The sequence below is a fragment of the Gossypium hirsutum genome, chromosome D01 (assembly GCF_007990345.1).
Source record: "Gossypium hirsutum isolate 1008001.06 chromosome D01, Gossypium_hirsutum_v2.1, whole genome shotgun sequence".
Classification (NCBI taxonomy): domain Eukaryota; kingdom Viridiplantae; phylum Streptophyta; class Magnoliopsida; order Malvales; family Malvaceae; genus Gossypium; species Gossypium hirsutum.
Window position 1 is genome coordinate 7,876,402 of NC_053437.1, and position 17,340 is coordinate 7,893,741.

General features: G+C 31.0%; 2 long non-coding RNA genes and 1 pseudogene across 2 annotated transcripts; all 3 read right to left on the minus strand.

Moving 5' to 3' along the window:
- Positions 1-750: 750 nt before the first annotated feature.
- On the minus strand, positions 751-1,918 carry LOC121213799 (uncharacterized; annotated as a pseudogene).
- A 5,774-nt stretch (positions 1,919-7,692) lies between these two features.
- On the minus strand, positions 7,693-8,352 carry LOC107917101 (uncharacterized). The gene is made up of 2 exons (XR_001689700.2): positions 8,141-8,352; positions 7,693-8,045 (listed from the first exon to the last, which is right to left on the minus strand). It is a non-coding gene; the product is annotated as an uncharacterized lncRNA (long non-coding RNA).
- A 7,037-nt stretch (positions 8,353-15,389) lies between these two features.
- Positions 15,390-16,928, minus strand: LOC107917582 (uncharacterized). Its single transcript, XR_001689758.2, has 2 exons — positions 16,794-16,928; positions 15,390-15,838 (listed from the first exon to the last, which is right to left on the minus strand). It is a non-coding gene; the product is annotated as an uncharacterized lncRNA (long non-coding RNA).
- Positions 16,929-17,340: the final 412 nt, after the last annotated feature.

The following is a 17,340-nucleotide window of genomic DNA, read 5'->3' on the forward strand; positions in this document are numbered from 1 at the left end:
TGAAATAATATTAAAATGATTTTCCTTCCTGACTTGGATTTGTGGTCCCAAAACCATTTTTTCGATTTCACTGAAAACGGGCTGTTACATGTAGTCTCACTTCGCATGTGCCCAAGGAATTCGCAAGAAGTGCCACGTGCTCCACAAGCCACCCGACACATGTCTAGTAGGTACGGAGCTCGTCCAGAATGCTAGTCTTAGGAGCAAAAAGGACTATGTGCTCCGTAGATACGTGCCCAACAAACTTGGAGTTCGCAAAGAATGTCAGTACTAAGGACAAAGAATGTCAGTACTGGAGGAGCAGAGTCAAGACAAAATAGTGGGGACCTATCATGAGCTATAATAATACTAGTAGCAACATGTATAAATACCTACTAGTGGATTATCTCTTTAGATAATAATTTGCATATATAAATTTATTTTTTAAAATTGTATAATCAAGTGTTTATTTACTTTGTGTTTTTACGCATTTGCCATTTGTAATATAACAACACTCCAAACAATAACCAGACCTTTCAATGACTATTACTTATTTTTATTGTCTTCATTTGGATCAATTTAAATTTGAAAAGGGAGTTGGATTTATACTGGTGGGATGATGATGTGACGTTAAAGAACCCTCGTATGATACGTTGAACCCGACCAATTTCTTGAATTTCTTATGTAATACTTTGAATTTGATCATCCACTCAATGCATATATGTGTGAATATAGGTTACATAAAAGATAATATATATGAATGAAGAACCATTTAGAGATGAAAATGATGTTCTCAGAGTCTATATAGCTTAAGCTTTCATTATTTTAACTGTTAAAAGTTACCATTCCAGGACTTTATTTCTTGCAAATAATGTCATATCCAGCTGAAGCCCCACGGCTGCAGTCGAGGGTGAGAATTTCAGCCTGAGATGTGGTCTCTTGATTTGAACCAGTTTCTGGTGAGAACAAGCATGTTGAATAGTCTAGAGAAAGAAGTGAAGTTGTCCTATATTTATCTTCACACCCACAACAGGCATTGCCACACCAGGCTTGGCCGGGTTCTCGAAATCGGGCATGTAAGTCCTTCCAAGGGCTCCATCAACATTAGGGGAAAGGCTAAAGAACCTAAACTGCACTTCCAAGTGAGCAAAGCAGTCATCAGAAGGTACTTTGTAGTGGTGAACCCTGTCATCTTCTTTGGTCACTGGAACTATATTCACCATAATCTCTGCTGTGTCCTTCAATGTACAATCACACAGTTCTTGTTTGCTACTCTCTTTACTTTCACTTCTTTTTCAGGGGAGTACCAACTTGAGAGTGCACCTTCTGGGACAACTAGTTCCTCCCCGTTGTAACTGAACTTTAGATGGTCCACTTCACTGTTCCATGTTGCAGCCTTAGTAGCCTCAAGTGAAATGGAGTGAGAGTTGAACAGGATTCCAAGTGCTTGAATCCAAGTAAAGTCCTGGGTTTGGCCTGCGGGGCGGTGGCCGATAAAGCGGCCATTGATTTGTAGACTGGTATCAGACAACAAGCTGAAATGCTCATTGCTTTTTCCATGGAAGTAGAAGACAATGCCATCACCACCGATGAATCGGGGATCGTAGCATGCTGATCCAGGACTATTGCAGTTTGGTTTTCGATCTAAAATCACGAAAGAAAACATAAATTAAACTTTGACATGTATATGATACACTTTAAAATGAAACAGAAGAAGGTGATCTTAAGTTTGCAATGTGATTTGCAGACAGGTGAATCACAGTTTACATGGCAAACTTTAGCCTTTTGGTTTTCATTGCTAGTGCTTGTTCATAGGGGCATTGTATATACTTTCCATAGCACCGGCTCGCCGGGTTGCTGCAAAAAACAGAATATGCTTTTGCTTGAATCGCAGTTGAAACAAAGATGATGAGAATGATAAAGAAAGAGTTGCTCCTTATCTCCATGCTTCAGTTAGTAGAAAGAAACAAGGATTATGATTCAAATGGTGTGATAAACTACTGCATTTGTAGTCCCCATATATAGTGTTGGAACTGTTGTGTTTCGTCCTATTATCTATTTTTGTTTTTTACTTGCAATGTTGTCTAATGTTTGAACTAAAATTGAAGCATGAACATGGGATATACAGGAACCTTTTGAATGCTTTGATCTTAAGGATTGAAGTCAGGGCTCACAAATGTAATCGATTATCAATAATGAAAGGATAAAAAAACTGTTGCTTTGAGGATAAACACTGATTTGTCCGTTTACTTTGTTCTGAAAAAGTTGAACTTTTCTTTAATTTATGCTCAAGTGATTCATTCAGATTCAGGTTTTAAAGACAAATCTGTATTTTAGAAGAACGTACACTGCATCTTCTTCAATGTTCAAATTAACATATGGCTATCCCTTGGATTAAATTAAAATGTTAATAAAATTTTGATAATTTGCCTGCTGTTATTGTAAGAGATGGTGTAGGTAAAAGTACCATGAAAGCACCTATAATAGGAATCAAATTGAATTTTTCCCCTTTACTTAAAACAATGGGCAAATAAGTCCCTATCCGTTAGATCAAAGAGCAAACTGGTCCTACTATTAGAAATTTATCAAGTTTTATTGCTAAAAACTGGTGCATATATGTCAACATGAGGTACACGTGACATGTCACATGTCACTTCCTAGTTATTCCATCAACCACGCCAATTTTTAACAATATAAATGAATTATTTTTTTTAACAAAAAAAATTTATTCTTTGATATAATATATAAAGACTAATTTACTCATTTTTTTGACTAGAGAGACAAAATACAATCCGAAATCAACTATAAAAAATTAAAATTTCATTAATTTATTCTTTAAATTAAAAATTATAAAGATATAAACTATAAAAAATTAAAATTTCATTCGTCCCATAAAAATTGTTCTTGATTCGCACTGTATATATATATAGGAAGGTTGAGATTAATAAAGCAACTCCAAAATCAAACATCACATGAACGTACAAGCAGTCTGGAGCCAAAAGAAACACTTCCACAACAAGCCTTTCTTTTAGATACATGGGAAGGTAATCAAAACTCATAAGAACTACTTATAGCAGACACATAACATAATTCTCCAGAAAACACAATCATGGACAACTAATGCAACTTCATGATCTGGTTTGCCCACTTATTATTATATTCCATTACAATTTCGCCAGCGGATCCTATAGCTTTTCCACCACATTTAAGGTTGAGGTGAAAACTAATGGCAGTTTCGGTTATACTTGGGTAGACGGGGCTTCTTCTTAGGAGGAGATGGTGTAGGCAAGCAGGATCTATAAAAAATTATAAAAATTAATTTTTATACTAGAGTGAGCCTAGACAACCAATTGTCCAGATTCGTTTTAGACTGAATTTTTTTTTCAAAATTATAGAAAATTTATTTTATTTAAGTTTTATAAATTTTTAAAACATTATTAAAATTTATAAAAATATTAAAATTCAAAAAAAATAAAAATTAATAAAAATCATTTAAAAGTTAACTCCAAAATTTATTTATATATATTTTCTAAAATATTTTTTTGAACTTTATTTAATATTTTGATAAAATTTAATAAAATTTTAAAAATTTATAAAAAACAAAATTTAAAACGATTTTTTATAAGTTTTAAAAAAAATTTTAAAAAAAATTTAAGTATAAATGAAACTGGACAACCATTTATCTAGGTTCATTTTAATGAAAATTTAACTTTTAATTTTTAAAAAATTTTGTTTTTTTTTTATTTTGTTGATTTCTGCAATTGTCATTGATTGGAGTAGCATGTCAACATCGTTAACGGCCACATCAGAATTATAACGATTAAAGATAATCAAAAAATTTAATTGATACAATTTGAAAATTTACTTATTATATACGTTTTTCATTAAAAAACTTAATTAATTTTTTCGTCAAAGTTAAAAGGTTCATATACGTTTTAGCTTATATATAATTAAATGAATGGATAATCCAACACAATACATCAAAGTTCTTATCTATATAACGTTGATAACGTTAAATGTTATTTGATTGTAATTTAACTATATATATATATATAAAGAGAGTGGAAGCCATGAGAATGCATAGTATCACTAATCATACTTTTATTTATTTATTAATGAGTTGGATAGTTTGGGCCTACTTCTTTTTCAAAGATAATTTGATACCAACTACAACGAAAAAGTGAAGGTGAAGTTTATTTTTCAGATATTTAAATTAAATTTAAATTTTAAAGTCGTTATTGTCGAAATTTGAGAGGGTTTACCTGAATATCATTCTAATTTAAATAAAACTAAATTTAAATTATAAAATAGATAAAAAATACTCGTAATTTGATCAAGTTTGGACAAATAAATTATTATTCACTTTATAATAAAAGGGTAATGATGCCCTCATGGTCTGTAATTTCCAATGGACTTACGGCCAAATCCAAGCTACTAATTTTTAAGAAATTTTATATTTGTTTTAATAAATTTTGTGATAAATATCAAAATTACATATGAATTTTGATTTAATATATAATTTGGTACATAAAATTTGTGTATATTACTGTACTTTTAAAAACTAATTGAATATAAAATTATAAAATCCTAAATCCATCTATAAATCTTAACGTTGCATTTAAAAAAAAAAAGTTAAACTATGTCATCAATCTCTGTATTTTTCACTAAGTTAGAATTCAATCCCTATATTTTTATTTTTACAAATTTAGTCTCTTTACTTTTTAAATTTCAAATTTCTAGTCAAATTGTTAACGCTATTAACTTTTTTTGTTAAATTTGTTAGCATGATATTTTGAAATTAAACAAAAAACTGTGTTGTAATAAACTTTAATTTAACAAAATAATTTTAATAGTATTTATAATTGGACTTAAATTTTAAAATCTGAAAAATATAAAATCAAAGCATTAAAGTTTAAATTTATAAAAATACAGGAATTTATTAGACATTTTAACCAAAAAAATTATGATCAGAAATTTTCTGTGGAACTCTAAAAAATTACGGAATGTTAGATAAAACCAACAAAATTTACAAAGGGAGGACTGAGGAAATTTCCAAGACAGGCAATAACTGCACAAAAGAAATTTCCATAGATTTTTGGCTATTAATTAATAATTATTAAATAAATTTGGGTTGACCTCAAGTCTACTATAAAGCAAGTGGATGAGGCATTAATTAAAAGTGTACATTTTATTGACCATTTCATAGTTATCATATGCTTGTTGAAACGTAACTTTCGAAAACGAAAGATTATGAAATTTGGGTAGCAAAAGCAATTAATGAGTGCATTAAAATTTAGGATATGTTTTTCCTTTACCTCTTTTATCTTATTACGTTTGGAAAAATTAGAAAATATTTGATACTCTGTCGGTAGAGTTTTTGAATTTTACAAACATAATTAGAAATTGATAAGTGTTCTATAAAAATATAGTAAATTATTAAAAATATATATTTAAAAAAATCATACATATTAGTAAAGTTATGTCATTCAATAAAGAGAGAATTTTGTGCCGTTATAAGAATAATAAGTTGACATGAGAATTGTTGTCAATGTAAGACGACATGAGTTCGAGTGTGCTGAAGTGTATTATCCTCTTAATTATGGGCTAGGGAGGGGCTATGGATAATTCTAGACATTATGTCAAAAAGAGCAGATATGATCAGAACCTATAATGAATTTTTTAAATAAAAAAACAACTCTTGCTAAAGTAAATTATATAAAAAAAGAAATAAAATATGAAATGGTATAAAAATAATATTATTTAATTAAAATACATATGACGAATTGAAGCTTATAAAAACTCATAACAATTTAAATATATGAAAGAAAAATACCAACATATTATGAATATATTCTTTAAATTGACTCATTATTAAAAATTATGCAAATGAATTTAGATACAACATAATACCAACACACGGATCATTCTATAAATTGAGTTCTACGATAGCTTATGCAACACAAAATATGATGCAAAATTAACTTAAACAAATCATGTATTCAAAAGCACGTAAAAAATTATAAACAATTAGGGCGAAATCAAAATTTTTTTTTTATGGATGCATGCTTAAGTGGTATGTTTTTACGATAATAAAAATGTAATATTATTATTTTAATATTTATATTTTTATAATTTTTTAAAGATTAAATTAAATTTTTATTATTTTTAGGGAGCAAAGTATAATTTTACTATTATTAATTTAAAATTTTATAAACTATAAAAAGGATAAAAAAATTATTTTAAGAAGAGTCGGGCCCTACCAACACCTATTCGATCCGCCCTATATACAACAAATTGTTAGCATGTAGAAATATATTTATAATATTTTGAACCCACGAAAATAACACAAATATAAATATAGTATGAAAATAGCATAAATAGATAAGCGTGGTAAAGTCGTCCCTGTTACAATATTTCTTTTGTGTCATGAACATGGTAGTCAGTACTGTATTGGAACTGGTCGAACCAACCGATATGTATCGTTTTGATCTTAAACTGGTATTCAAATAATGTTTGTTCTATTTCAATTAAAATTTCGTTGTGTTTCTGTCATTTCGATGTGTTTCGTTCCGTTTCAGTCAATACCAACTTATATAAGTGTATACAAATTTTTGATAGTTTAAATTAATTTTTAATTTTTTTTATCTTAACTATTTTAAATTCCTATATTTATATTTAAAATTAAAAGCTATTAAATTAAATTATTGTACATAATTAAAAATTTTAAAATTTATTTATAAATAAATATATTTATATGGATGTAATTGAGATATATTTACATGTATATATAATATATAATTTATTTTTTATATTTATTAAGAAACTAAAAAGTTAGACTATAATTATATATATGGAAAATATTTAAATGTATATATAATTTATTAAGAAACTAAAAATGATGCTATATATATATGTGAATATTTTAAAACATCGATAAACCCATAACGATACACCGAAATATGCAAGTACCGGTACATACCAATACCAAGATAAAAATAGTATATCCACCGATACGGTTCTGACTACCTTAGTCTTGAATCTACTTGTTAGCTTTTGTTCAATAATCATAATTAATCATATTCAATATATATTATTTTAATAAAAAATTTGGCACATTGATAAATTTTTACGTACTTTTTAATAAATTTGCCTATTTATAATATTTTTCATATATTGGATTCGAAATTTTTATGTCTAATTAATGATGTTGAAAGTCGATTAAGTATTACCTCGATTGGCATAAGCATTGTTGCCAGTGTAGGAAGACGTGGGTTCAAGTGCGTTAAAGTGTATTATCTTCCTATTTAAGGGTTGGAGAGGGGCTATGGACAGTTTTAGGTATTGTGTAAAAAAGAATAGATATGACCAGAACCTATAATGAGATTATATGATATATCATATAAGAATTACTAAATATTTGAATTATTTTACTTATTTATTATTTCTTTATTACAAATTATCAAATCAAATATTATAATATCATGTACAGTAAGGTGCGGGTATTTCTCTGATATTTATAATATGAAAATACCTTGTTTAAAAATTTTACTTAGCGAGAGTTTGACATTGTTGGTAGAAATCTTGAGGGTATAATATTGAATCCCATCATATAGAATTTGTGTGAACTGATTAGTGGATTAATGAAACCATCATGTTCTTGATTGAATCTTGATTACTAGTTATTAAAAGTCGTAAGAAGCCATGAAGAAGAGCTCAAGAGAACTAGTTATTGCAGCCGCACTACATTGTAAAACGAAGTACATAGTCTTAAAAGAACACAAATCATGGTCAACTAATGCAACTTCATGATCTGGTTTGCCAACTCATTTATTATCTGCATATGTTTATATATATTCCATTACAAATTCGCCAATGGATCCTATTCCTTTAGCTTCTCCAGCACATTCAAGGTTGAGGTGGAAATTAATGGCAGTGTCGATTATACGTGGGTATACAGGGCTGCTTCGTGGGAGGTTGTATGCAGGATTTATAAGGCATTCCACGGCCACATGGTACAGCAGGTTTATTCCTCCTAGGAGTGTTAAACACTGGTCGATCATTGATGTCTGCAAAATTAACAGCCACATAATTCTGTGTTGTATATATAATTAAAACCATTCATAAAATTGGAAGTCATAAACTTGTTGATGTAATTACGTACCCTTCGCCACCAGTTGTCGAGCCATGGTTGAAGTAGGGATAAAGAGATTGGAAGCCAGGAGAATGCATACCATCACTAATAATGCTTTCATTTTGGGGGGTATATTGTTGTTGTTAATAGTAGGTAGTTTGTGTTAAGGATGGCCCTTCTTTCGACTACTATTTATAGGTCGATATCTCAAGTGTGTTGTGGCTACTTTTCAAAGATAATTTGTTAATAAATTATTATTCACTCTATAAAACTAGCAAAATTGACAAAGGGAGGACTGAAGAAATTTCCACGGCAGGCAATGGGTAATAGCTATTGTCCCTTTCAGTTTCACTTTCTGTCTTTTTATGACCCATATTTCCACACACAAATCAAATTTGTAGCTGTTGTCGCTTTCATTATTCTCTCACTTGGAAAATTAGAAACATTGTTAGTGATGGACTTTATGGATTGAACAGGTAAGGAGAAAATTTATTCGTAAAATTTATGTTTACTGACATATAAGGTATAAAAATATAATTTGTTGGATTGCATTTATATTTATTGGGTCTAGTAATAAAGAGTTTGATGTGTTTTTAGGTTTGGATTTTATGGATGAAAAAACCAATACCAAAAAAATTTTACCCTCTATTTCAGAACTCAATTTAATGAAAAAAATCTTGTTCAACAACAATTATTTTAGAAAGAAAATAGACTTTTATTATACACTTGATAAATTGATTTTTAATTTCTAATGATTTGATTTTAATTTTTCTTATAATATTTATAATATATGAAAATATAATTTATTTGATGGCTCTTATTATACAGTTGATATCAACTTTTAATATGCAACTATTTAATTTTAACTACAATTCAATTTTGTCAATGAAAGATAGCAACATTCACCCTAAGTCTCAAAGGTTGTATGTCAGATCATGATAATATGGACAAATATATTAATTACCGAGTACTATACCAACAACAAATAAGAAGCAAACATAGGACTATGAGGTATTACTTATCTCTCATCTTTACCTTTTTCATTAAGTTATATACTTTTACTCTCTCCATAATTATGGAGAACAATCAAAGTGTCAAAACCGACACCCCTTAATGATACGGGGTTGCGCGCGGACCAAGATCGAGTTGCCAAGTCACGAGAAACTCCTACGAAAACTCTAAACAATTAGATCTGAAACGAAACAGAAAATTAAAATATTAGATTTTTAAATTTTCAGATCTGAAATAAAATCCCCAAAACAGTAAAGAATCAAATAGAGAATAGAAATAAGTGTTAATAAGGAATCTTGAAACCCTAGAAGAGATTGCGATTCTGCCTAATTGAACACCCAGATAGTTTTCCCCAAATTTCGGCAATCTAATTTCTCCCAAAAAGAGTATGGATGAATCGGCAAGAACCCTAGAAATTGGGGATTTTTGGGCTAATTCCTTAAGATAGAAAAAGGCTGAAAACACAATAAGAACAGAAAATAAATTAGATAAAGATTCGGCACAAGCAGAAATAAAGAAAGAATTGACAGTAAGAAATTAAAAGATAAGTCCTAAGAAGCCTTGAAATCTCGAAAGATCTCACAACTCCCTTCAAACGGCTCTAATCTCCCCTCCAAAGAATATCAATGGCAAGAAGAAGGTTGAAGATGGCTCCCACAATCACAAGATTGTTAAAACAACTTCTAAAGAAAACTCAAGAGAGAAATCTTGGAGAAAACTCAAAGAAAATTCTGCTCTCAACAAATCTGAAATTTTAATAATAATGATAAGTGTTTAACAAGGTGGACAGCCATGCCTTTAAATAGGCCTTATAACTAGTCCTAATCTAATTAGAAAACTAAAATAAAAAAAACTCCTAATTATTTTAATATGGAAATTCGGTCAAAGGTCATTTTATTTGGGACTCTTGGACTGAATATTGACATAAAAATTTAAACTAAGTAAATAAATAAATAAATAAATAAAAATAAAAATAAAACTTTACAACTTGGGCCACTTTGACAATTTGGCCTGATTTTCAACTAAGTATGGATGGATTTCTTGATTGGGCTGGGAATTTGCTTATTGGGCCTCGCCTTCAAGAATTTGGGCTTTTGTGACTCGTATCATTCCCCCCTTCCTCAAAAAGATTCGTCCTCGAATCTAAAAAATCAAATGAACTCGACTTTCCTCTATCAAACGGGACTAATGGCAATTGAGTCCACTGAGAAGAATAGCCATGAGATAGTAAATAGCAACGGAAATAAGCTTGTAGTCCAATCATAAGCATAATAGAACAGGTATAACGCATGTGAATGGACAGATTCAGATTACCATGCAAACAATCTAATTTACTCACCACTGCCTCGTCAAATATTTGAAACAAAGATGGACATGTTTTAAGGCATTCAGTCGTCTCACATTGTTCCCACAAACCATGAATAAATTGCGAGTAATAAATCAAATGGTAAACATAATCGTCACAAGTAGGTATTTGAAAAGATTCACATGGTTCACAGAGTTGCATAATCATACCATGCATTAATCGACGGTCTATAGATTCACTCACACATGCATTATCAAAAACAAGAATCTTTTTATCAACCATCAAAACAGATAGATCATCAATAAATAAAATAGGACAGTCAAGCACGTTTCGATCTAAGTGTTCATCAACACGATCTTTATCACTATCCGAGGAGTACAAAAGTGTTTCAAAGGTTTCAAGCATCTTACCTCAATAAGCAGAAGAATAAGGGTCGATTTTACCTTTTTCATTTAAAACAAACCTTCGCTCATCGGGGGCATAGTGTAGTCGAATCTCCGTTGTTGAGTTAACCTTTGTCAAATGGAACTCAAACTTCATGTACAACCACATAAGCTGTTTAAGGCACGAATATAAATTGAAAACAATTTGGAAAATTTCGTTACCTTATTCTCCAAAACAGATTTGGACAAATTCGAGGATTTTACACAAGGTAAATCAAGAGAATAACAAATCACGCTTCTTTTCGTAATGACTTTATCAACCACAATCGAAGAGTAACAATTAATCAGATCAAAATGAGGGGATCTTTTAAGAACTAAGTCACCAAAAGTTTTATCAATAATTTTCAAATCTGCACTGGACTCGGTTTCTAAAATTTCCTTACCTCGCTTACCTTCGGGATCATGTAGTGTGATTTCATCTTTGCTTAAGTTGATCGTATGAAAGCGTCTTTCATTTGAGAGGTATTGAAGTTGAAAGTTATCTTTCGATCTTTCGGGAACCTGAAAAGTAGCAACACAAGAAAAATTCATATCTTGGTTAGTGGAAACATTCCTCACTACCCTTTCCACGTCTTTTTCTTTTGTTTCTTTTTCTAATTCATTTTCTCTTCTTTCTTCAATTTCTTTTTCACTCTCAATCTCTTTTTGCTCTTTTTCATTCTCTTTTTCTTTTTCCTCACTTGTTTTAACAGAATTTTTCAGTTTGATTTGGTCCTCATGGACTTGTTCTAGAGTGAGCGGCACTAAGGTGAGTTTCTTTCCTTGATGCTTGAAAGAATACCTATTGGTACGACCATCGTGAGTGACTTTTCGATCTAGTTGCCACGGTTCTCCTAGCAACAAATGGCAGGCTTGAATAGGCATTACGTCGCACACAACTTCGTCTTGATACTTACCGATAGAAAAGGCGATGCGCACTTGTTGAGTGACCCTAAATTGGCCTTCGTTGCTAAGCCCTTGTAGTTGATAAGGTTGTGGATGCTTGGTAGTGGTTAAGCAAAGCTTTTCCACCATCGTCGTGCTGGCTATGTTCGAGCAACTTTCACCATCAATAATAACTCTACAAAGCTTACCTTGTACGTGGCAGCGAGTATGAAAGAGATGTTCTCGTTGCTGCTCGCTCTTTGGTTTTGCCAAAGATGATTGTCCATGATCATGACAATCATCATCCATTCTAGGGTTGCACCTATGGGGCTGGTTATCCCTATCTTCCTTAATTGGATCTCGATATTGATGTTTTTGATTCACTCGTACCTTATTCAAAGTAGTATTCAATGCTTGAAGTGTAGCATTTATTTGTGTGATTGCAGCAGTATGTCTGTCTAACTGTTGTTGGACTTTCATAAGTGCATCATTATTATCACCTTTAGACATCTTCAAAACCTGTAAAAAATAAACACTCAACACTCAAAAATAAAAGTTATCAAACTTCACCATTAATCACTCAAAAAGAAAAATCAAATTCTCAATGAGGTCGAATTCAATCTTGTGAGTTCTTTATCAGAGTTTATATCAACCAATTAGAGAGTGTGAACCAAACTACCAAAGAATCCTAATTTGCACTAGGATGCCAAAAACTGACGAGACACCAATTGATTCGTGTTGCACCGAGGAAGAATTGGGCACACGTTTAAATCCTACTAACACAAAAAACAAGAAGGTGTTAGATATTGTAAAGGGAGAATAAAAAGCAAACAAATGAAAACCTACAGCTAAGAATCAATAAAAATTGTTGAAAACAGAAAACCCGAAAAACTGCGGAGTAACTTGACAACTTCGTTCGAGGTGTTCCCGATCTCAAAAATCACAAAATTAAATCTGGAATGTCTTCAAATATTGAATTTTTGATCTGGAAAATTTGGGCACCAAATTCAACCCGCTGAATATTTTTTTAATTTTTTATTGGATTTCGTATTTTTTCAATTTTTTGACTTTTTCGACTTATTTTTTTGCAATAAAATATTTTTTTTATTCAATAACAGTGCCAAAAATATGTATGTAAAATTTCAGATCAATCAGAAAACGTTTACCCACTCAAATGAATTTTTTTCGAAAATTTTTCTGGGTAAAACTGCTGTTTGTAATTTAAAAAATAGAGATCAGTTTAGAAATCAACCAAGAACACCCAAAACGCCCAAAATCTGATACCAAATGATACGGGGTTGCGCGCGGACCAAGATCGAGTTGCCAAGTCACGAGAAACTCCTACGAAAACCCTAAACAATTAGATCTGAAACGAAACAGAAAATTAAAATATTAGATTTTTGAATTTTCAGATCTGAAATAAAATCCCCAAAACAGTAAAGAATCAAATAGAGAATAGAAATAAGTGTTAATAAGGAATCTTGAAACCCTAGAAGAGATTGCGATTCTGCCCAATTGAACACCCAGATAGTTTTCCCCAAATTTCGGCAATCTAATTTCTCCCAAAAAGAGTATGGATGAATCGGCAAGAACCCTAGAAATTGGGGATTTTGGGCTAATTCCTTAAGATAGAAAAAGGCTGAAAACACAATAAGAACAGAAAATAAATTAGATAAAGATTCGGCACAAGCAGAAATAAAGAAAGAATTGACAGTAAGAAATTAAAAGATAAGTCCTAAGAAGCCTTGAAATCTCGAAAGATCTCACAACTCCCTTCAAACGGCTCTAATCTCCCCTCCAAAGAATATCAATGGCAAGAAGAAGGTTGAAGATGGCTCCCACAATCACAAGATTGTTAAAACAACTTCTAAAGAAAACTCAAGAGAGAAATCTTGGAGAAAACTCAAAGAAAATTCTGCTCTTAACAAATCTGAAATTTTAATAATAATGATAAGTGTTTAACAAGGTGGACAGCCATGCCTTTAAATAGGCCTTATAACTAGTCCTAATCTAATTAGAAAACTAAAATAAAAAAACTCCTAATTATTTTAATATGGAAATTCGGTCAAAGGTCATTTTATCTGGGACTCTTGGACTGAATATTGACATAAAAATTTAAACTAAGTAAATAAATAAATAAATAAATAAAAATAAAAATAAAACTTTACAACTTGGGCCACTTTGACAATTTGGCCTGATTTTCAACTAAGTATGGATGGATTTCTTGATTGGGCTGGGAATTTGCTTATTGGGCCTCGCCTTCAAGAATTTGGGCTTTTGTGACTCGTATCATTTAATTTACCCTTGAGTCGTGCAGATCGAGTCAAACCCCTTGAAGCACCTCAACAAGCCTGATTTACAACAATTCAAAGAAGACTAATATTTGGGGCTACCTTTGAGAACGAAGCGAAAATCCATGGCTTAATCTTCCCAACTCGATAAGCTTCAAAAATATTTTTGAAGTTTTTGACAAGTTCATACTTTTTCCAATGGAGATTTCAGTTTCATAAAATTTCACAAATACATTTATCTCCATCTTTTTGGTTTATCGAAAGTTCCTCCATTTTTAGTTCCATAAAACTTTCATATTTGGGTTTCATAAAGTTTCCCAAACACATTTATCTCCATTGTTTGGTTTATTGAAAGTTCCTACAAAAGAGTTTCTTAAATTTCTCATCTTTGGGTTCAAAAAGTTTTCTAAGCAAATTCAATGAATCTCTATTTTTTGGGCTTATTGAAGCTTCTACCTTTAAACTTGATTTTTGGGTTTCTTAAAGCTTTCATCTTCGGGTTTTATTTAGCTTCCCAAGCACATTCATCTCTATATTTCGGGTTTATTAGAGCCATTTTTTATTTCTTAAAGTTTTTTATCTTTGGTTTCCATGAAGTTTACCAAGCACATTTGGTCTCCATTTATGACTTTCTTGAAGCATCCTCCGTTTTTGGGTTTCTTAAAGCTACCTTCATATTTGGGTTTCCTACAGCTTTTCCAATATACTTTACAATCGCGTCTGTAGCACAGATTTTGCAATCAAAATTTCGTAGTCCATCTGCAATTACGATTCTGTAGCACAGTAGCGATGATTCTATAGTCCAAATTCTGTAGGCACGATCTACAGTCACGTCTATAGTCTAGTTTCTTCAGTCACGATTGTATCAAGATTCTGCAGTCACGTTTGTAATCTGCAGTGATATCTGTAGTCCAGATTCTAACCACGATTTTGTAGTACATATTTTGAGGTTATGATTATGAGCTTATCATTCTAAGGGTGAGTTTGGATGGCCAGTGCGTTTATCTGCGGTTAGTGTAAAAACAGCGGTGGCGGTAAAATTAGATACTGTAGCGATACTGTAACGTGAGACAAAAAGTAAGCTAAACGCACCGCACTGCACTCAATCGCCCATCTAAACCCACCTAAGGCTACTCTTAGACTATATAGAAAAACTCATATCAAACTTGTGATACCAACTTAAATGGTAGAAGGACCAAAAATTCAAATTTCAAAAACGTTAATAATTGAATAAAAAATTTTTAATTGAGTGATCAAAATAAAAATACTCTCATGAACTTCATGTAGCTTACCTAATAAAAATACTAGAAAGATAGGAAGGTTGAAATTTATAACAAAGCAACTCCAAAATCAAACATCACATGAACGTACAAGCAGTTTGGAGGTAGCTTGAATTATCAAAAGAAACTCTTCCAGAGGAAGACTTTGATTTCGATACATGGGATGGTAATTGAAAGCCTTAGGAAGCCAATGATGATGAGCTCATGATAACTCGTTATTGCAGACACACTACATATGATGAAACAAACTACATAATAGTCTTGAAAAAAACACAAATCATGGGCAGGTAATGCAACTTCATGATCTGGTTTTTATATATTCGCATTACAATTTCGCCAATGGATCCTATAGCTTGCCCATTACATTCAAGGTTTAGTTGGCTACTCTTAGCAGTTGTGGCTATAAAAACAGGGTGAGTTCATAGAAGGAGTTCCAGGTCCGCAGTATTTATAAGACTTTCCACGGCCACAATTTCGAGGTTCATTATGTTCACCCGCCGTAGCAGTGGTAAACACTGGTGGATCATTGATGTCTGCAAAATTAACAGCCATATATTTCCCATTTTATATAAATATAAGGCTAAAGTGCTATATAAGCGGATAAAGGTATATAAGCCCTTGAACTTTTGCAAAAAAATCAATTAAGCCCTCCGCAGAAAACGTACTCAATTAAGTCTTCAAACTTTCAAATTGCATCAAATTTTTATTTATAATTTTGATAAATTTTAATAATATTATTTATTTATTTATTTATAATTTTAAAACATAAAATTTATAATTTTTTAAAAATTTTAAGTCAAAATCAAATTGGGCAAGCATTTGTCCAGGTCATTCTAGTAATTTTTTTTTACTTTTTTTGAATTTTTTATTTTTCAAAAAATTTTTTATTTTTATTTTGTTGACGTCAGCAACTGTCATTGACATGGAGCGCCATGTGAGCGCTATTGATGGTCACATCAATACTGTAACGGTTAAAGATGATCAAAGGACTTAATTGATGCAATTTGAGAATTTGAAGGTTTAATTGTATACACTTTTTACGGAGGGGCTTGTTGATTTTTTCGCAAAAGTTCAAGTGCTTATATACTTTTAGCCTATATATAATTAAAACCATCCATATGTAAAAAAAACTTAATAGAATTGAATAATCAACACAACACATCCAAGTTCTTATCCATATAATGTTTAACATTATTTGATTGTGATTCAACTTTACTATACTAATGTTATATATATTGCTTTAAGATGGAAAATAAATGAAAAATAGAATAAAAGTGTTAAATTTGTTGGAAATGTGACTTATCCTTCTAGATAAGTTATAAAAAAAAATCAATATAATCAGACATGCAAAACACTCAAATTCAAAACTATTTAATAATAATTTGACTAGTTATTGTATGCGTATACATGTAAATATATTGCTTGATTATATAAAATAAAATTGGAGATTTCTATAGAAGTAATAAACTTGTTGATGTGATTACTTACCCTTCTCCCCCAGATGTCGAGCAATGGTGAAAGTAGGGATAAAAAGAGTGGAAGCCAGGAGAATGCATACCATCACTAATAATGCTTTCATTTTGGGGGGTATATTGTTGTTATTAATAGTAGGTAGTTTGTGTGAAGCATGGCTTTTCTTTCGACTGCTATTTATAGGTCGATATCTCAAGTGTGTTGTGGCTACTGTTCAAAGATAGTTTGATAATAAATTATTATTCACTCTATAAAACTAGCAAAATTGACAAAGGGAGGACTGAAGAAATTTCCACGGCAGGCAATAGGTTATAGCTTATTTCTGTTTTTTTTTTAATAATTTTATTATAAGTTCTGATTATATCTGTTTTTTTACACAATGTTTAGAACTACCTATAGTCCCTCCCTACTCATAAGGATAATGCACTTCAGCGCACTCGAACTTACATTCTTTTACATTGAAAATAATATCCATACCAATCGAATTAAAGACTCAATCAGCTACCTTCTATCTTTTTATGGCCCGTATTTCCATACAAAAATCAAATTTTTAGCGGTTGTC